The 21159-nt window shown below is 37.3% G+C and overlaps 1 protein-coding gene and 1 long non-coding RNA gene across 11 annotated transcripts in view; one reads left to right on the forward strand and one right to left on the reverse strand.

Moving 5' to 3' along the window:
- FUT8 (fucosyltransferase 8) overlaps window positions 1-21159 on the forward strand; it is a 308814-nt gene that overhangs the window by 209356 nt on the left and 78299 nt on the right. The gene's annotated exons all lie outside the window — the stretch shown is intronic.
- Window positions 3326-21159, reverse strand: part of LOC121031916 (uncharacterized) — a 49198-nt gene continuing 31364 nt past the window's right edge. Inside the window, exon 3 of the long non-coding RNA XR_005790970.1 lies at window positions 3326-3403. This is a non-coding gene — a long non-coding RNA (uncharacterized LOC121031916). The remainder of the gene's footprint in view (window positions 3404-21159) is intronic.

A 21159-nucleotide genomic window follows, 5' to 3' on the forward strand; every position in this document is an offset into this window, starting at 1 on the left:
GGGAGCCAGATTGCAGAGGTCCTTGGGTGCAGGTTAATAACACTTTATGATGCATAAGCAGCAAGTGGTTGCTGAAAGATTTTATTTGTTGCATAAACATCATTATAACAACAAACAGCCCCAAGTCCCAGACCCTTTTAAATTTATTCTCTTCGGGGTTCTTTTGTGTTCTCTTTTCTTTTAAAAAAAAAAAAATTAATGTTTATTTAATTTTTTGAGAGAGAGAGAAAGAGAGAGTGGGAGAGCAGCAGAGAGAGAGAAAGACACAGAATCTGAAGCAGGCTCCAGACTCTGAGATGTCAGCACAGAGCCCGACACGGGGCTCGAACTTAGGAGCCACGAGATCATGACCTGAGCTGAAGTCGGATGCTTAACCGACCAAGCCACCCAGGCGCCCCTCTTCTAGCTCTTATTAATATGCATACCCAGTCTTACATGTTTGTAAGAACAGTGTTGATTTACTTTTTAAATTTTGGCATTTTGCTTAAAACGCCATCAGCTTTTTCTATTTTGGAGTCACAACTTGCTTTTGAAAGGTTTTTTACACATAAGAGTGGCATAATGAGAGTGATGCTGTTAATCTGAAGGTATTATTTTGGCTGAAGTGGATTAGTATTGGAAGAGACTCGAAGCAAGGAGACCATTTAGGAGATGAGGACCATCTGCAGGTGAGAAAATGGAGGTATGTGGCAGTTTGCATTGGAAGTGAAGAGATAAATTTGAGAGAGACTGGGAAGGTAAAATTAAGACGCCTTTCCAAGTGGGGGAAAGAGTTGAAATGACTGGGATAATGGGCATATTGTTAACTGACAGGGAACTTAGAATAGTCTTGGGGAAAACAATGAATTAGTAAGTAACTTTATAACGCTTCAAGTTGAAAGCTGTTCCCATCCTTTTCTAAAACTATTGATGGTATACTTTCTGTGTATAATCATTCAGCTTTCCTTCTAAGGTTAAAGTGTCTTGTAAAAGCAAAATAATAGCCGGTGACTTAATCCTGCATATTTCAAGGTACACATTTTCCTACACTTAAATAGGAAAAAATAGAAAATCAAGTGTTTAAAGAGATCATTAAAAACCAAACTGATCTTGGCATGCTGTCTTAGTCTCATACTCCCATGACCATTCATCAGAGGTGTCTGCAGAATGAGAAACACTTGCCTCCTGTAGGGAAGAGGTAATTATCTCCTATCAACTAGAACCTCATTCAGTGAACTGTAAACAGCTGGTGGTGCAGAACTATCATCCTCATTTAAAATGGAAATAACTGTGGTTTCTGAGTTTCTTCCATTTCCACATGTTCATTAGATGTGTATTCAACAAAAGTTATATTTAAACTATCATTTGGTCATAGTCCAGTCTGCACACTATAACAAGTACCTGCCACCTGCTTTATTTTCTTGATTTTTTAAGTGGCCAAGTGCTTTTACTTATAGTGCAGATTTGATCCTGTATGTGCTGATTTCTGGGGTTCTGTATTAGAGAATTTTACTTGTAAATCATGCTAATAATTTAAAACCACATTGGCTTTTTTAATCTATTAGACTATAGCAAAATAGCATTTCAGCTGGACCTTACTTTCAGTTTCAAATATTGCTATTTGCCAGGTCTCTTTTTTTTTTCCATTGAAAAAGAAAAAATGGTTTTTAATATTCAAGAAGATGGGGAAGATCTCAGTAGGAAAAAACATTTTAGAAAAAGATTTTTCTTTAATTATTTAATATATCTGTGATCCATTTTTTCCATCTAGTCTAAAAGTTCTTTGAAGTCAGGAACTATATTTTTAACATACTATTTGTTAGAGGTTAACAATGCCAGCCATTCACTCTTTCCCTTCTTTGGATAGAGGTGAATAAGCGTCCTTCCTTCCATTCCAACAAAATTAAACATATACATTTGCAAGGAATGCTTTCTCTAACTGGAATTTTTATTTCCAGTGTATTTCTAAGCACAACAGCTACTTTGAAAAGAATGATTTGTTACTGGTTTAACTAATGGATTAGAGAGTTTAATCAGATGAGGTGAGCTATTTATACACGCTTTTTAAAATGATTACGTTTTTTCCTGTTATAACCTTTCTTGGTATTCAAATGTTTTGGTGTTCCCAAACTATTGCCTTAAGTGAAATATTATTGTAAAAAAAGGCTATTTAACCAACTTAGATTCTGAAAGACTTCCACAGGGCTTAGCAACTGAGTATTATACTAGAAAATAAATCTGAAAAGGGGGATAAAGAAAAAACTTTGAACTTTGATACCTGTATTCAACATAAAAATAAGCTGTTCATATAACTTAATGGAGATTTTAGAAGGCTCTCTTTGTTTGGACTATCAGCCAGCAGTTATATAAAGAATGATAATAATTTGTAGGTAACTAGGACATAAATAAGAAAAAGGAACAATAAAAGCAAATGTTTTTCATAGTTTAAATCTGTTTGGGAGATTTTAGGCATTTAAATACTTTGTTGCATTCAGATGATTTTATAATTTACTTCAGTGATTGGTTTGGACAGTTGAAAGAATTTTCAGTTTTACTAGATTTTTACTCATACTGATGAAATTTATTATCAGTTCTCATTATCACCAACAAGTATTTTTCTAAACTCTGATTTATTTAAGGTGTAATGCAAGTCTTGGTTAAAAAAAAGAAAAAAACAACAACCTAGATTGAGTCATCTTCTTAATCCATAATAGGTTTCATTTTAAATCTAACCCTTTTTGCAACTCTCCAATCCTTTGAATTGAGCAAATATCATTATGTCTCATGAAGATCCTGCTTGATTTAGTCATGTATTTCAAGTTTAGTCTCAATTTTAGATTTTCATTTATTTGTCCTATGCCTTGGTTTTACTTGGGAGAAACAGTTTCACAAAGGATACTACAAAATAAAAGAAGTACTTATGGCAACTAGACTTCAGTGGAACAAAGTTCATGGCTGTCTTGGTTAAAATTATTTTCTGTTTAGAGTTGAAGACCTTATGGCATGTGATAAAAAGACAAAAGCGACTAAAAGACTATAGTAATCTTACTGAGGACAACCTTGGGTATACCATTAGGCTCAAGTTGTTAGGGTCAGGCGTAAGGCAGGGTAAAGATAGGAGTCAGAGGCTAAAAAATTTTAGCAGTCAAAGGCTTTATTTGGGAACTAAGGTCTCGGGCGAGGTTCTGTGACTCAGGGAGAGCGAGAGAGGGGAGTCAGGGAAGTCGCCCCCAGGTGTGGTGGGGATGGGGTTTTTAAGCTGCAGCAGTTCCGGGTTTAGGTCTGGGTGGGCCTTTTTCAGCCAGGTCGTGCCGTCGCTCGGTGATTGGTTGAAATCCAATTCGTTCTGGCACACTACTAGGGGCTTTTCATTGGGTTGCGCTGGCAAGATGGCTGTCCCCTCTACTGTGGTTCCAAGGACATCCTAACAAGTAAAATGGACCAAGTAGTTCTCTTCACGTCTTAGGTTTCTATATGTTTATGTAAAACATTCTTTATCGTAAAGTGAACATGTAATATTGGCTTGTTTTAAATACCATTTTGTCCTGGTCTTTACTAGTGTGCTATATAAATCATAACAAATAGAGGAAGTGCTGGTTTTTTAAATATTTTTCTAGTTTCTGATATAAAACACATGCTCACTGTAAAAACATATTGCTGATATTTTCATTATAAGTCCACATTTTGCCATAATATGTCATTTTTCTAGACTTTTAAGTCTAGAGATTTTATTTTCATTACCATTATTAGAATTTACTTTGTGGCTTCCAATCAGCTCATATTAAATTCTCCTCAGCTCATATTAAACAAACACAATGAAAAAGATGACGATACTTTAGTTTCTTAATTTGTTTGGAACAGTTGGAAGTTGGCAGCTGTGGTGGTGAGAGCTGCTAGTGAGGGCACATAGCTGTGGCAAAAGGCATTTGCCAGTTTAACTTGAAATTATTGGTCTTATGGTTCAGAATGTTTTTTTATTCCACCTAGATCCAAAGTTGACAATTTAAGCAATATTGGGCCCATTTTCAGTGGAGTCTAAATAAAACGTATAAAAAGTAGAAATAGTAAAAGATTTTTGTTTGTTTGGAGGCATTGTTGGTTTATGTTGTGAATAGGACTTTTACTGGAAATTGGTAAGTTAATAGTTTTCCTTTTTTTCATAGAAAAGTAAAAGATGTGAAAACGGAGAACAACTATTTTATTTTTTTGTTATTTTTTAAGAAAAAATTTAATAACACAAGATATTAACAAACTATGTATATAGCTCCAATTGCCATTAAAAGTAAGATCAGCTACTCTTTTATTTGTCTGAAAAGTATTTCACTGCATCGTCATTCCCAAGGGGTATTTTTAAGACATACACAATTCGATACTGAGAGTTTCGTTGTTGTTTTTCTATTGTGTTCTTTTTCTCCTTTCAGCATGTTCAGAATATGATTTCACCATTTTCTGGTGTTTATTGATGCCATTGAAAAGTCACCTTTCAATTCAATATTTTCTTTTGTGCTATTAAAAAGATAAGGCTTTTCATCATGCTTTTGATGAGCTACAATTTCTTTATGATGTTCCAACTTGTGAATGTATTTAATTTTTTTTCCTTAAAATTACTTATAACTCCTGGTATGATGGATTTGTGTCATTGTACGTTTTTGTAAGGTATCAGAATCTTTTCAAATATTACCTCTGACCCAATCTTTCTCTTCTCTCCTTTATGAGTCTTCAATTTAAATGTCCTCTACATTTTTTTTTTTGTATTTTCCATCTTTTTCTCTGTCATGCTTATTATGGTATTTTTTCACTGTGTAAACTTGGCTTAACTAGAAATACACTTCTCATGCACGCCTCTCTGTGTGCTTCCTAGTTGTAGCTGACCAAAAGAAGGATTTGTACAAGATTTGGGAGGCAGAAAGGAAGCCAAAGCCATCATCTCAGTTGGTTGTTGTGGCTATAAATTGTGAGAAACAGAAGCAGCAACCCTTGGAGAAGCAGAGTCAACATTGGCCACACTTTACCCCACTCTATATTCACAGTTTTTTCTGTTGACTTCCTGGCCCTGTTGACCAACAGTGACCTCAGGCCCACCCAGACTCAGAAACAGCACCTCTACAGACTTCACCCTGCTACAGACTTCACAATGCACCTTCACTGATTCATTCTGGCAGTTAGCCAGGGCTGGGTTTCTGAGATTCTCTGGCAAGTTCTGATGTGTCCACTTATGCCAGTGCTGCAGAGAGGAGGTTTTTTGTTGTTGTTTTTCTTAATTCTCTACCTTATCCATTCTGATCCTTACTTGCCCAGTGTGTCCCATACTTGTTTAGTTTTACTGTGAAAACAAATATCCTGTTTTCTATTACTCACAGTGGTTCTGCTTCCCTAACTGAACCCTCACTATAGTGGGCACTATTTTTCTTCATTCTCTTTAAGTTCACTAACTTTCCCTTCTCTTGCCATACAGTCCCTTTGTTATTTTTTTCCATTTAATTTAATAAATTTTAAGTCCTATATGTTTTTTTTTATTTTTTAAAATTTACATCCACATTAGTTAGCATCTAGTGCAACAATGATTTCAGGAGTAGATTCCTTAGTGCCCCTTACCCATTTAGCCCATCACCCCTCCCACAACCCCTCCAGTAACCCTCAGTTTGTTCTCCATATTTATGAGTCTCTCTCTTCTGTTTCGTCCCCCTCCCTGTTTTTATATTATTTTTTCCCCTTCCCTTATGTTTATCTGTTTTGTCTCTTAAAGTCCTCATATGAGTGAAGTCATATTATTTTTGTCTTTCTCTGACTAATTTAACCTAGCATAATACCCTCTAGTTCCATCCACATAGTTACAAATGGCAAGATTTCATTCTTTTTGATTGCCAAGTAATACTCCGTTGTGTATATATGTCACATCTTATTTATCTGTTCATCCATCGATGGACATTTGGACTCTTTCCAAACTTTGGCCATTGTTGATGGTGCTGCTATAAACATGGGGGTGCATGTGTCCCTTCAAAACAGCACACCTGTATCCCTTGCATAAATGCCTAGTAGTGCAATTGCTGGGTCGTAGGGTAGCTCTATTTTTAGTTTTTTGAGGAACCTCCACATTGTTTTCCAGAGTGGCTGCACTAGCTTGCATTCCCAACAACGATTTTACTTTTTAAAGGAAGATAGAGGTTTGTTTTTTCCATTCAAAAATAACAGACTGACTGGAGAAATAGCAATTTCTCTTTTCCTGCCTGGATGCCAGCAACTGTAGATGGTCTATGAAATGGAAAGTGGCCAGGTCACACTAGGAATGCATTATTGAAGCTATTGAAATGTTTTTCAGACTGTGGGCAAACCTACCTCCAATACAGGATGTAGACACATTTTTCTCTGACAGGACAAAATAGATTTAAGGCCAGAATATAACTATAAACTTCCATTTCTCTGCTAGTGTACTGACCATGAATGAGATCAAACCCATCATCAGGTGTTCCCAGAGTTGTGGAGTGTGTTCTACTGAGTGAATCAGACAGCATTTATTTCTGCCCAACAGGGATGACAACCAAAAGTAAAGGCAAAAGTAGTACTTGTAACTCATTAGGAAAAGTCATTAGCTTAGCTGTATTAAGATTGTTAATTAAATATTTAAAACAACTGGAGTAGGGAGAAACTTCCAGGAACCTTCCCCATTTGAAAGAAGTTATTATTTTAAGAGGTCAAATAGGGAAAAGTAGACAGTTTCTCAGAACAACAACTTAAGAGTATACTAAGAAAGAGAATATCTTTCCCAAGAACAAAAATATAAATAGGTTTAGTGAGGAAAGAACAAGAAGTGGTAAGTAGATACAGTGTCCAGGGTAGCTTTCATAAAATTAAAGAGGGGTTTGCTATACTAGAAGTTGCCTAAGGACAAAGAAGGAAAGAAAGAGGGGCACCTAGGTGGCTCAGTTGGATTAAGCATTGGATTTCAGCTCAGATCATGATCTCTGGTTTGTGAGTTCAAGCCCCGAATCAGGCTCACTGCTGTCAACATAGAGCTTGCTTAGGATCCTTTGTCCTCCTCTCTGCCCCTCGCTTGCACGTGTGCTCTTACTCCCCCCCCGCACAAACATTTTTAAAAAGAAGAAAAAAAAAGAAAATTTATTAAAGGTAGTTTTCTAAGCATTATTAAAAACTTTGAATTCTTAGATTTTACAGAGCCCTTGCATGTGAGAGCATAGGTCTGACTGAGTTGTTTGTGTATTCAACAAGTGTTTGGATGTACTGGACGTTAGATACATTGCTAAGGATTTAGTGATGAATGAACAGATATGGTATGTTGTCTGCCCTCAGAAAGCTTAAAGTTGAGTAACATTCTCAGAATATGTTTGAATTAGTTATCTTCAAATACACATACACACACATGATTTTTTTTTTCAATTCCTACAAAGTTTTGTTTTGATGTTTATATTTCTGTCTCATTATTTGGATCTTTTTACTAATCCACCTGTCTGTATTACACTAATTTTTGCTACAGGCTTTTTTATTACTCCTTTTTAAAAAGCTTTTATTAAGGGCCAGAGATCTAAGTAAAAAAGGTACAAGATACGAAACAAAACAAAAAAACACTTTTATTATGGAAAATTTCAACATATATAAAAGTGAGAGACTAGTGAATCCCTTTGTACCCATTATCCATACCCATTATCCAGCTTTAATAATTATCAGTTCATGGTCAGTTTTGTTTCTTCTATACTGGCATCACTCCTTACCATCTCTGGGATCATTTTGAAGCAAACCCCAGATATTTTATCATTTTAGTTGTAAATATTTCAGAATGAGTTTCTAAAAGACAAAGTATCTAAAAGATACTTTTTCAAAAAATAATCACATGCTATTATCACACCTAAGCATAGTAAGAATACTTCCTTAATATCATCAAATAACCATTCATTGATCAAATTTCTCTGATTACCATGCACATTTTAATGTGTTATTTCAAACAGATTATCTATGGAGGAATTCTGAGAAATGGCAGAGTAGGAAGCACCAAGAATCTGTCCCCCCACCTAGACATCAGTTGCATGGGCAGAAATTATCTGACATAACTGTTTTGGAACTCTGGAGTCAGTTGAAGGCTTACAACTTCCAGGGGAGGAAAGCTTTAACTGTTAAATTGTGGTTAATTTCGGCTCTTAGCTCCAGAGCATCTACCCATCCCCCCACCCCAACCTCATGGCAGGCAGCTGTGTGTATGTGTCCCTAGAATCCAAAGATGGTTCAACACATGAAAATTGATCACCATAATATGCTACACAACAAAATAAAGGAAGAAAACCACCTCATCACCTCAGTTGATGCAGAAAAAGCATTCAACAAAATTCAGTTCCTTTTCATGATAAAAACACTGAACAAAATAAGAATAGAAGAAAACTACCTCAACATATAAAAGCCTGATTTTTGTATATTGATCTTGTGTCCTGCAACTTTGTTAAACTCATACACTAGTTTTAGTAGCTTTTTTGTAGATTCCATCAGGTTTTCTACATAGATTATCATGTCATATGCATATAAACACATTTACTTATTCATTTTCAATTTGGATATCATTTTTGCAGTAGTCTGTTAAAAGTCACTCACCTTAATTAAATAATATAATTTACTATTAGCATCACATACAGTATATCAAAAATTTAGTTCCTTCTATTAAAATCCTTGCCGAAGTCTGATTTTGGATTCTAGGTTTTCTTAGAAAGAGTTTTAAAAATATTTTGAAATGCCTAATGATTATGGAGGAACTTTTTAAATTCCCAGCAGTGTAGTCAGCACAACTCTGCCAGCAGTTTGTTGTTTGGTTTTAAGTTAACATTTTTCTTTTTTTTTAATGTTTATTCTGAGAGAGAGCACACCCGCATGCGCACGCGCGCGCGCGCACACACACACACACACACACACACACACACACACGAGTGAGTGGGGGAGGAGCAGAGAGAGAGAAAGGGGGAGAGAGAGAATCTCAAGCAGGCTCTACACGGTCAGCATAGAGCTCCCTGCTATCCAAGAGTTGGACACTTAACCGACTTAGCCACCCAGGCACCCTTACATATATATCCATATCCTCTTAATTATCAGTAAGAAAGGCTTTTATTTATTTATGTTTTTTGTGTTTAATTTCTGTTTATTTTTTCCAAGTTTTTATTTAAATTCCACTTAATTAACATACAGTGTAATATAAGTTTAAGAAATACTTTTAGGGGTACCTGGATGGCTCAGTTGGTTAAGCACCCGATTTTGGCTCAAGTCATGATCTCACCATAGTGAGATCAAACTCCCCATCAGGCTTTGCACTGGTTATGGAACCTGCTTAAGATTCTCTTCCTCTGCCCCTCTCCTACTTGTGCTCACTGTCTCTCTCTTTCAAAAAAATAAAAATGAAAAGTCTTTTAAAATGTCATTCCTTAGTAGAGGTGTATAAGAATGCATATGAGTTCTTAACAACTATTACCTAGAAAAAAATGAGCAACTGATGACATTCTAGATGCTACTCCCCCAAACCATTTTATCTTCAAGGATAGAAACACCTAATAAAGATTTTGTCTTTTTAAAATTTTTTTGAATATAAGTTTGAACTTAAATTTTACTTAATTTAGGTATATCACCTCAGCATCTACTTGTTTTGAGTGTTATTCCATTTTCTCAGTGGTTTTCTATTTCTGGAAATATGTCTTTTTCCCCCCAAGAAATGGCATATTTCACTATAGTTTGACTCTGCTCTAGGTTATAATATACACAATGTTGTTATAGAAGCAGTTTTCCAAATCTTAAAGCAGGTCCGGTTTCCACATAGGAATAGTGTTGTAATTGGGGATTTTGATCTTGAAAACCAAGTCCCATACCAGAGGTTCATCTTCTAGAATTGCAGTCTCAATTCCAGCAAGGCAAGAATTGGGGAGTCGCAAGGCTCCCATGAAAGGAAGAGGGAGGCTACTGACCAGAGATGGATTCAGATTTGGGGGCTGGACTTGAAACCTCTACGGTTTTTGGCACGCTCATTTATAAAAAGGAATACAGGGGCGCCAGGGTGGCGCAGTCGGTTAAGCGTCCGACTTCAGCCAGGTCACGACCTCGCGGTCCGTGAGTTCGAGCCCCGCGTCAGGCTCTGGGCTGATGGCTCAGAGCCTGGAGCCTGTTTCCGATTCTGTGTCTCCCTCTCTCTCTGCCCCTCCCCCCGTTCGTGCTCTGTCTCTCTCTGTCCCAAAAATAAATAAACGTTGAAAAAAAAATTAAAAAAAAAAAAAGGAATACAAATACAAAATTAAGTATTAAGGAAATATTTACAGTCAGTTCTGATTATCTGCATCAATTATGTTCCATAAAGTCACCATAATAAAGGACCTGAATGTGAGACAGGAAACTATCAAAACCCTAGAGGAGAAAGCAGGAAAAGACCTCTCTGACCTCAGCTGCAGCAATTTCTTACTTGACACACCCCCAAAGGCCAGGGAATTAAAAGCAAAAATGAACTATTGGGACCTTATGAAGATAAAAAGCTTCTGCACAGCAAAGGAAACAATCAACAAAACTAAAAGGCAACCAACGGAATGGGAAAAGATATTTGCAAATGACATATCAGACAAAGGGCTAGTATCCAAAATCTATAAAGAGCTCACCAAACTCCACACCCAAAAAACAAATAATCCAGTGAAGAAACAGGCAGAAAACATGAATAGACACTTCTCTAAAGAAGGCATCCGGAGGGCCAACAGGCACATGAAAAGAGGCTCAACGTTGCTCCTCATCAGGGAAATGCAAATCAAAACCACACTCAGGTATCACCTCATGCCAGTCAGAGTAGCCACAATGAACAAATCAGGAGGCTATAGATGCTGGAGAGGATGTGGAGAAACGGGAACCCTCTTGCACTGTTGGTGGGAATGCAAATTGGTGCAGCCACTCTGGAAAACAGTGGAAACATTTTTCCACTCTGGAAAAATTTTTTTCCTCAAAAAATTAAAAATAGACCTACCCTATGACCCAGCAGTAGCACTGCTAGGAATTTACCCAGGGGATACAGGAATACTGATGCATAGGGGCACTTGTACCCCAATGTTTATAGCAGCACTCTCAACAATAGCCAAATTGTGGAAAAAGCCTAAATGTCCATCAACTGATGAATGGATAAAGAAATTGTGGTTTATATACACAATGGAGTACTACGTGGCAATGAGAAAGAACGAACTATGGCCCTTTGTAGCAACGTGGATGGAACTGGAGAGTGTGATGCTAAGTGAAATAAGCCATACAGAGAAAGACAGATACCATATGGTTTCACTCTTATGTGGATCCTGAGAAACTTAACAGAAACCTATGGGAGAGGGGAAGGAAAAAAAAATGAGGTTAGAGTGGGAGAGAGCCAAAGCATAAGAGACTTTTATTTATTTTTTTTCCAACGTTTATTTATTTTTGGGACAGAGACAGAGCATGAACGGGGGAGGGGCAGAGAGAGAGGGAGACACAGAATCGGAAACAGGCTCCAGGCTCTGAGCCATCAGGCCAGAGCCCGATGCGGGGCTCGAACTCGCGGACCACGAGATCGTGACCTGGCTGAAGTCAGACGCTTAACCGACTGCGCCACCCAGGCGCCCCCATAAGAGACTTTTAAAAACTGAGAACAAACTGAGGGTTGATAGGGGGTGGGAGGGAGGGGAGGGTGGGTGATGGGCATTGAAGAGGGCATCTTTTGGGATGAGCACTGGGTGTTGTATGGAAACCAATTTGACAATAAATTTCATATATTAAAAAAAAAATAGGGGCGCCTGGGTGGCGCAGTCGGTTAAGCGTCCGACTTCAGCCAGGTCACGATCTCGCGGTCCGTGGGTTCGGGCCCCGCGTTGGGCTCTGGGCTGATGGCTCAGAGCCTGGAGCCTGTTTCCGATTCTGTGTCTCCCTCTCTCTCTGCCCCTCCCCTGTTCATGCTCTGTCTCTCTCTGTCCCAAAAATAAATAAACGTTGAAAAAAAAATTTAAAAAAATAAATAAAGTCACCATAAATACTGAATTAGTGAACCACTGCTCCTGTGTTCCTGTGAATCTCTGGTCACAACTTTTTTGTCAACCAATCAACATATAACCTTGGATTATATGTGTTTCTGTTTAAAAAAATTTTTATATAATACATAGTTGATTCATTAACATTGTATTCCTAGCTTACAGCCCTTACACTTGAATGAAGCTTATCTAACACACATATTTTCTCAGTGAGGCATATCACAGCTTTCCTGTGCTTAGGAACATTAGACAGCACTTCACCACTACTCTTAGGGACCATTTTAAACAGTGGAGTTGTACACAACTGCATAAAAATGCAAAAAAACATGGCATTGTATAGACTGCAAAAAGGATGTTGTTCATAGCATGACAGCTTAAACAAGAAGGCAAAGTGCCACCTTGTTTGACCTCAGCTGAGAATTGTGTGTTTCAGGCCGCTCACATTTCTCTGTATTGCATGTGTCCACAAGTGACCCTGAAAGCTCCTCAAGTATTGATTTTTTTTTTTAATTTTTTTTTTCAACGTTTATTTATTTTTGGGACAGAGAGAGACAGAGCATGAACAGGGGAGGGGCAGAGAGAGAGGGAGACACAGAATCGGAAACAGGCTCCAGGCTCTGAGCCATCAGCCCAGAGCCCGACGTGGGGCCTGAACTCACGGACCGCGAGATCATGACCTGGCTGAAGTCAGACGCTTAACCGACTGAGCCACCCAGGCGCCCCTCCTCAAGTATTGATTTTGAAGTTACAAGTAAATTTTAGCTACTAGGCAAATTTGCAAATATGGAATCTGTGAATAGTGAGGATCAGTTACTTACAATGAACAAAGAAATACCCAACAAATTACAAATTTTTCGAAGTTGACAAGTACCATAACACCAAATTCCAGAAAAATTGACATTCCTTTTTTTTTTTTTTGAAGTAGGCGTCACACAGGGCTTGAACTCATGGCCCTGAGATCAAGACCTCAGCTGAGATCAAGAGTCGGACACTTAACCGACTGAGCCACCCAGGCACCCCAGAAAAAGTGAAAGTCTTATTAATTGTCTGACATTCTGTATAAACTGTTTTCCCCATATTTCTTAGCTTATACTCTTCGATTATTATTTATTAGATTTTCTATAAAGTGAATTTATGATGATTTTGTAATATTTTCTATAAAGAGACTAGGAGAGATTGAATTATATATTTCTCTAAAATGGTTGATTAAAAAAGTTGTTTTTTAATTGATAATTTGTGATGCGTAAAATTTGCTACTTTATGTTTACATATCTCATGTTTATACTGCTATAAACTTGGGCCATACAGACAAAGGAATTCATATACCTTCTATTTTATGTGATTCTTATCAAAAAAAAGGAGAAAAGAATAATACATGTAATTGTTTAGGTACATTTTGAATTGCATATACTACATTTTTGAGGATATTAATGACAGAAGAGAACTTCTGTGTTGACCAGGCATTATTGAGAACTAACTCCAATTCTGATTACCTGACACTTCCCATACTGGGTGCCCTGGGACCCATTCATATTGCAGTGCATCCCTTTGCCCTGTACATGTTTATGTCACAAAAATAATGGCACAAAAGTAATCCTGAATCACATAAATATATCCCGGTAGATCTAAACTCATTGAATCCCCAGCTTAATTTTCCCATAGCAGGATCCCAGAAATGCTGAAGGCCACTTCATTGCCACCCAGTACTGTCACCGGGAAAGTGAGATGGGAGGGAATTCCAGGTGGGAAGAGACAGTTATCTTAACTCATTGTGGTCAAATTTTGCAATTTTTGCAAAAACATATGACCAGCTGAACACATTACAAAAGCCATCCTCCTCCCAGGGCCTTTGAAGGGACCTGTTCAGGGGAGGGTCCCTCCAACTTACATTTCAGTAACCCCACTCTGCCCCTAAGGAAGCCCTTCTCACTGAACTAGGAGGGAATCTTACATCCCTTAGACATGAGATTACCTGAGAACCACTGATAATAAGAAGCCTGAAATAGAGACATATTGCAAAATCAGATGAAAAATAATAGATGCTGACTGCTTAAGACTGAGTGGGTTCTCAAGTACATAGATAACACAGAAAGACTAGGTTGCCTCCAGTGAAAATTTTGCTTTATTTGATATTGGAACAGCAGCTTTCTGTTAAAGAATACCAACCTCTGACTAGGACTTTCACTCTCCTTCAATCCTTAGAGTATACAGCACTTTCTCAAATTGACCAGACTATAATCGATTATCAACTGCTGTTCACTGACTGCCCACAACCTATGTGTAAGATGGCCATGCTCTAGGTGTTAAGTCCTGGCTACTATAGACAGTAACAGAGTCCTTTCCAGTGAGTGTTTTGTGTCTGTTCAGTAAGCCTCACTACCCATTCTTCCTAGGCTCCCACCTTTAATTGCTTAGCTTAGGACAGAGTATTGACTAAGAATGTAGGATCAAATAAGCCTTAGATATGATTCAGTGATGAGTCATAAAAGCATACAACTACATCTATGCAGTCAATTAAAATATACAGATAGTTCTCATATTGCTTATAGTACTATAGTGGTTATTCTAAAAAGTGCTTGGGTGTTTGAGTGCTTGGATGTTCTGTGTAGAATGCCATCATGTCTTGACCTACCTAAACCAAAAATTCCAATTGTGATAACTATTTATCAGGGGATGATGTGTGTGACTTGCACAGCTCATACCGCTTTAAAAACCCATCTGAGGGGTGCCTGGGTGGCTCAGTCAGTTAAGCGTCCGACTTCAGCTCAGGTCATGATCTCACAGCGCGTGAGTTTGAGCCCCACGTCAGGCTCTAGGCTGACAGTTCGGAGCCTGGAGCCTGCTTCGGGTTCTGTGTCTCCCTCTCTCTCTGCCCTAACCTACTTGCATTCTGTCTCTGTTTCTCTCAAAAATAAACATTAAAAATAAATAAATAAATAAAATAAAAACCCATCTGAGAAAGGTTAGTACTCATTCTACTTTTTCTATGGAAAATTGAGCCATTCAAGTCATTACATTGGTGTTATACTGGGTTCAAGATTTGGATCAATTATTTTGAAAATAAGGTGATAAAACATCCAAATATCTGAAAGTCTCATTAAAGCCCTTTAATTGGAAGGTGAAAGGGAGGAGATATTTCTTCTTATTCTCCTGCTACATTAAGGGAAGTTGTGAAGATGAGTAATGTCTGTAAACTGTCACTTTTAAACACTCTGTATTTCTAGGTAGTAGGCAAAACTCTTATGAGGCAAGTGTAGGAGAATAAATTGAGGCTTAGAGAAGTTTGTGTAACATGCCTAGTAAATGGCAACAGGAAGAGGCAGAGTCTTAACTCCAAGCCTTTATATTCACCATTAACAAGTGCTTTGAGGAGCCAGTATTTTGTTTGTTTTATTTTCCTGGTGCTTTGTTGAAGGTGACTAACAATATAAGCTTCAGGGCTGCTTTTAATATTGGCTGCTAAAGCCACATATCCTTGGCATCTGCCCATCATTAGCAACATAAGACATTACCACAGAAACCTTAAACAATTAGATTTCTCATGTATCTAGTTAGTAGAAGAAAGTGAAGTATAACTTTTAAATAACTAAATGAGTAGAATCATAAAAGGGGATTCTACTTTGCCTTTATTTGTTGTTTCCATATTTTAAGATGATTTCTTCTTTGTCATTTTAAGGGATTATCAATTATGGAAACACATAGAAATTTGCAAAAGTCAGTAGAGAATGTAACCCTTTTTTGAGGAATGAACAAATCTGAAGGAAAAAGGAGATACGGTAATATAAAATGGAAATCCTATGGGAAGTGTGTTCAGAAAGTTATCTTTGTCTTTAATCATAACAGTAGGCATGAGAAGTGATTTTCTTTCTCTGGATTATAAAAAGTTTAACTTAATTGTGGGAGAATGTAGAATGATGTGCTAATAAGTAGATTAAAATTCAGATAAAAGCCTGATTTTTAACAGAAGAAATGTTATTTCCCCATTATACCTATCAAACATCTTTCTTTCCAGGTGGTACCAAATAAATATCACTTGCTCCTATCCAGTTTTCACTGTTGTTCCATACACAGTAGAGATATCCTTCAAGTATATCTATGGAGGAGGTAAATGTCCTCAGAAAGATGAGTCAAGATTTTAGCAGCTGAGACATTAGGAGAATACTCCTACTAGTGTAAGTAGAAAGTAATGTGGGCATTGGATCCTAAGCGTATTGAAGAACTAAATCTATGTGTCTCACTAATGGTAAATAGGTCCAAAAGTTTTATTAAATCCGAATACAAAACAGCATATGATACAGGTTCCTATATCCTTAGGGAGCATGTATGTCTACACATTTTGTCTAATGTTGCCTCTCCTTTGCCACCCTGTTTTTACAGATTTTATTAGCCTAGACCAGAGGTCAGCAAACGACCAACCTCAGGCCAAATCTGTTTTTGTAAATAAAGTTTTATTGGAACATAGCCATGCACATTTGTTTAAATATTGTCTGTGACTGCTTTCAGTCTTCAATGACAAAGTTAAATAATTGTGACAAAGTATATGGCCTGCAAAGCCAAAGATATTTACTGTGTGATCCTTTATGGGAAAAATTTGCCAATCCTGGTTTAGACAGTAATAGAAATAATTCTTAAACATTCTTGCCTTATGTTTTCCTTTGCTTCCTCCTCCTGTTCCTTCAGCTGTATATGAGCTCTTGTCTGTATTTGATACATCAGCTTTCTGGGCATATGCCTTTGTCTGCCCCCTGCTGAAGTTCCTACCCCAATTAGCCTTTTTGGTTTTTTGTTTTTGTTTTTTTTTGTTTTTGTTTTTTCATTTATGAGTTGAAGAGTTTTTACTGGCTAGATCATGGGACTAGATACAAAGTATACGTAGGGACTCAAGAATATGAGTTGTGTGTTACAGACTTTGCTGTGTTATAGACTTTGGCCATATTCACTTTAGATCATTATTAAAAGCACAGTGATCTTAAGATACAATAAGAAATACTGTTAATGATTATGAAGCTTTCAAATGCAAGTTGATGTCTGCTTAAATATTAGGACATATCTTGATTTATTCTGAATAGTATCAGGTTCTACTAGATGGGCTCTGAAGCTTCTATGCTAATGAAATCAGTTTTTATTTTACTTTATCTTTGATTTCTTACATGTTGCAGGTAGGAAGGGAATAAGAGTAACTTTTTTTTTTTTTTAGTTCATGATTTTCTTCTCTTTTATTCTATAGTAACGTTCTTCTGGGATATTTGGGCTATTGCTGTCATGCTTTCACAAGAGGCTCTAATAGAAACATTAAGATGCAGATAGAAAAAGATGCGTATAGAGATTTCAATATGGAAAAGTAGGGAGTCACTGATTGTATCTGAATGGATAGAGACAGGTTATTATTTTTACCATTTCTTGTTACTGTTTTCTCTCAACTATTTCATGTCTTTCCCATAGCTATTGCATCTTTTATTCCTCTCTCTTTTCATTGGCATAACTAGTGTTTATTGTTAGACAAAATACATCACCTATAAATATCCAACACTTTTATACGCACACACACACCATCATCTCTTTCATCAAGTTGCCGCATATCAGAGGCTATTTGGGATTGTTGGAAGAATTCTAGTTAACATTCTGCCGGCAAAATAGCCCCATAGCTTCGGGCATTTCCCTTGCTCAGAAGTTGGTGGTTTTTTGTTTATTTGCATGTGTGGAGGTTTTTTTTTTTTTTTTTTTAATTTATTTGTTTTGTTTTGAATTTTGGTCTAAATCCTCTTCCCCTGAAGTGATTAGAGTGGCTGTACTTGTCAGGTTTGGAAATGTCAGGGCTAGTAGAGGAGGCCATACCGTGAAGCTGCACTTATCATGAGAGATAAAGAGAGGTGGTTACAGGATGCCCTGTAACAGGGTTGGTTGTTTAAAGGGTTAGAGGCAGGATAGATACTACATTTGACTTGTAACCAAAAGACCTAGTGCCCTGCCCTTTGTACTTATATAATGGATGAAAAAGGAAATAAAGTCAGACCCTAAGAGAAAGCTTTTAAAAAGAAGGAGTTTTACCTGTGTTCAATGCCTACATCCCCTCGAGGCTTTGAATAGTCTTTTAAATATTCACTATGAGGGGCGCCTGGGTGGCTCAGTCAGTTAAACATCTGTCTTTGGCTCAGGTCATGATCTTGTGTTTCACGAGTTTGGGCCCTGTGTCGGACCTTGTGCTGACAGCTTAGAGCCTGGAGCCTGCTTCGGATTCTGTGTCTCCCTCTCTCTGTCCCTTCCCTGCTCATTCTCTCACTCTCTCTCTCTCTCTCTCTCTCTCTCAAAAATAAATAAAACATTAAAAAAAAAATTAAAAAAAAAAAATAGGGGCGCCTGGGTGGCGCAGTCGGTTAAGCGTCCGACTTCAGCCAGGTCACGATCTCACGGTCCGTGAGTTCGAGCCCCGCGTCAGGCTCTGGGCTGATGGCTCAGAGCCTGGAGCCTGTTTCCGATTCTGTGTCTCCCTCTCTCTGCCCCTCCCCCGTTCATGCTCTGTCTCTGTCTGTCCCATAAATAAATTAAAAAAGTTGAAAAAAAATTAAAAAAAAAATAAATAAAACATTAAAATTTTTTTTTCCAATGTTCACTATGAGAGTTCTTTTCTTCAAACATTATGTTTTCTTTTTACATAAGGAGATATAATACCATAGTGTTCTCAAGAATGAAATGATTAAAAAAATGTTGGTTTATCATTTTTAAAAGAAAGTTATACGAGCAGATGCCTCTGGAAACAAAAAGCCATCAGTTTGCCAATAAATAAGTAGCATTATAGATGTGAATTAAATGTGTATCACATGAGAATATGTTGGACTTAAAATACAGGCTTCAGTTTCTGGATAAGATGTAGTAAACACATTATTACTGTATTCTTCCTGCTAAGTACAATAACAACAAAAAATCCCGTACAATGTGAATCTTCTATGTTTGTTTATTTTTTTGTTTGTCTTGTTCCTATATATTCCAGTTGGAGGTGTTGGAGAATCTTCCAACCTAAAAATACTAATTGATGGAGTCAAAAAAGGCCTCATTTTGATTACATCTATTCTATTCCAAGAGAATGTCATGAAAAGGGTTGGCCCTTGCCCTTCCTGGTGCCATATCTGTGGAGCTTGAGCACATAGCCTTGTCCACCATACCTGCCCTGCAATAATGAGCGCACCCCTACCTCTCCCAACTGGTGTTACAACTGCAGGGACTTTGGACAAAATCCGTCCACCATCACCTTCCTGTAATAATTAGGTAGTTCCATTCTCTTCACAACTAGAGTGGAAGGAGGATATGGAGGAAAGGGAGCTAAAGAACAGGATTTTTCTAATATGTACTTGAAATCCAGGGTAGACCTCTGAACATCACGTGCGTGGAACTGATGAGGATCAATGCAGAGAAAGGTCTGAGAACTGAACTCTGTATGATATACTATGTAGGCTTCACACTGGCTCTTGGTTAACCCACAAATGGGGCAGAACAAAATAACACTGAAAAAGCTTTAACAATTAAATTGACATTTGAGCCACAGCCAATAAAAGTAAGTTAAGAATCTATATAGTTTGCTGTCTACTGAAATAGATCATTTAAATAGAAAGCAGAGTCTCATAACATAAGATTCACCATATATCAAGAACCAGGAAAATCTTAATTCAGATGACAAAAGATAATCAGTGGACAGCACACCGATATGGCACAGACATTGGAATTCCTGGTAAGGATTTTAAAGAAGATATAATAACAAAAATGCTGCAATAAGCAATTACAGACTTGAAACAAATGAAGAAGAAATAGAAAGCCTTGGCAAAGAAATGGCGATATGAGTAAAAAAAACAAGTGAAAATTTTAGAACTGAAAAATGCAGTAACCTAAGAAAAAACTGGCTTATGATGGGATAGCTGTGGCAGGGGAAAGAATCAGTGCACTTGAAGTTAGATCAGGGGAAATTATCCAGTCTAACAACAGAGAGAATAAAGATTGGGGAAAAAAAGTAAACACAGCCTCAGGGACCTGTTGGTTAAGAGTCCAAGGAGAGTAGTAAGAGTAAGGGATTGACGAAATTACTGAAAACTTCCTAAACTTGGCAAGCCAACATATTCAAGAAGTTGAACAAATTCCTAACTGGAAAAACCCAAATAATCCATTTCTAGACACTTTATAAGTAATTTGTTGAAAACTAAAGACAATGGAAAAATTCTTCAAAGCAGTTAGAGAGAAGCAATGCATTACCTATGGTGGAACAATTTGATTGACAGTGGATTTCTCATTAGAAAACACGGAGGCCATAAAAAAGAAGTAAGATATTTTAAGTGCCAAAAGAAAAGAACTGACAACCTAGACCCAGAATTCCTCATCCAGTGAAAATATAATGAGGTGAAGTAAAGACATTTTGAGATGAATGAAAGCTAAAAGAATGGATTGCCAGCAGACTTGGTCCAAAAAAAGGAAATTCTTTTTTTAAAAAATATGTTTATTTATTTTAGAGAGAGAGAACATGAGCAGGGGAGGAAAGAGAGGGAGATACAGAATCTGAAGCAGGCTCCAGGCTCTGAGCTGTCAGCACAGAGCCTGACACAGGTCTCAAACCCATGAACTGTGAGATCATGACCTGAGCCGAAGTTGGACACTTAACCGACTGAGTGACCCAGGTGCCCCTAAAGGAAATTCTTCAGATGGGAAGAAAGTGATGACAGAAGGAATCTTGGAATGTCAGAAATGAAGAAAATGCAAATGAAAGGGTAGACATAGGATAATTGATTAGTCTTCTTTTAAAATTTTAAAAATGCTTGATGGGGGAAAGCAAAATTTGTAACATTGTCAGATGTAGTTTTCAATGTATATAAAGGTAATCTTTAAGACAACCATATCATAAAATGGAGAAAGTAAAGGTACTGAGGTTTCTACATCCCACTTGAAATAATGTTGATATGAGTAGACTAGTAAATTACATGTGTGAGCATACACACACACAACACACACACACACACACACACACACAGAGTCATTAACAATACTCTGAAGAAATGTATTTAAAAACACTGCAGATGAATAAAAATTAAATACTGAAAGTTCAAATTATGCACAGGAAAGCAGGAATGGGTGTTGTGTTTTGTCAAATACTTTTTCTTTACAAATTGATATAATCATGTGGATTTTCTTTTGTTAATGT

The sequence above is a fragment of the Herpailurus yagouaroundi genome, unplaced genomic scaffold (genome assembly GCF_014898765.1).
Source record: "Herpailurus yagouaroundi ecotype Mexico unplaced genomic scaffold, PumYag 141, whole genome shotgun sequence".
Taxonomy (NCBI): domain Eukaryota; kingdom Metazoa; phylum Chordata; class Mammalia; order Carnivora; family Felidae; genus Herpailurus; species Herpailurus yagouaroundi.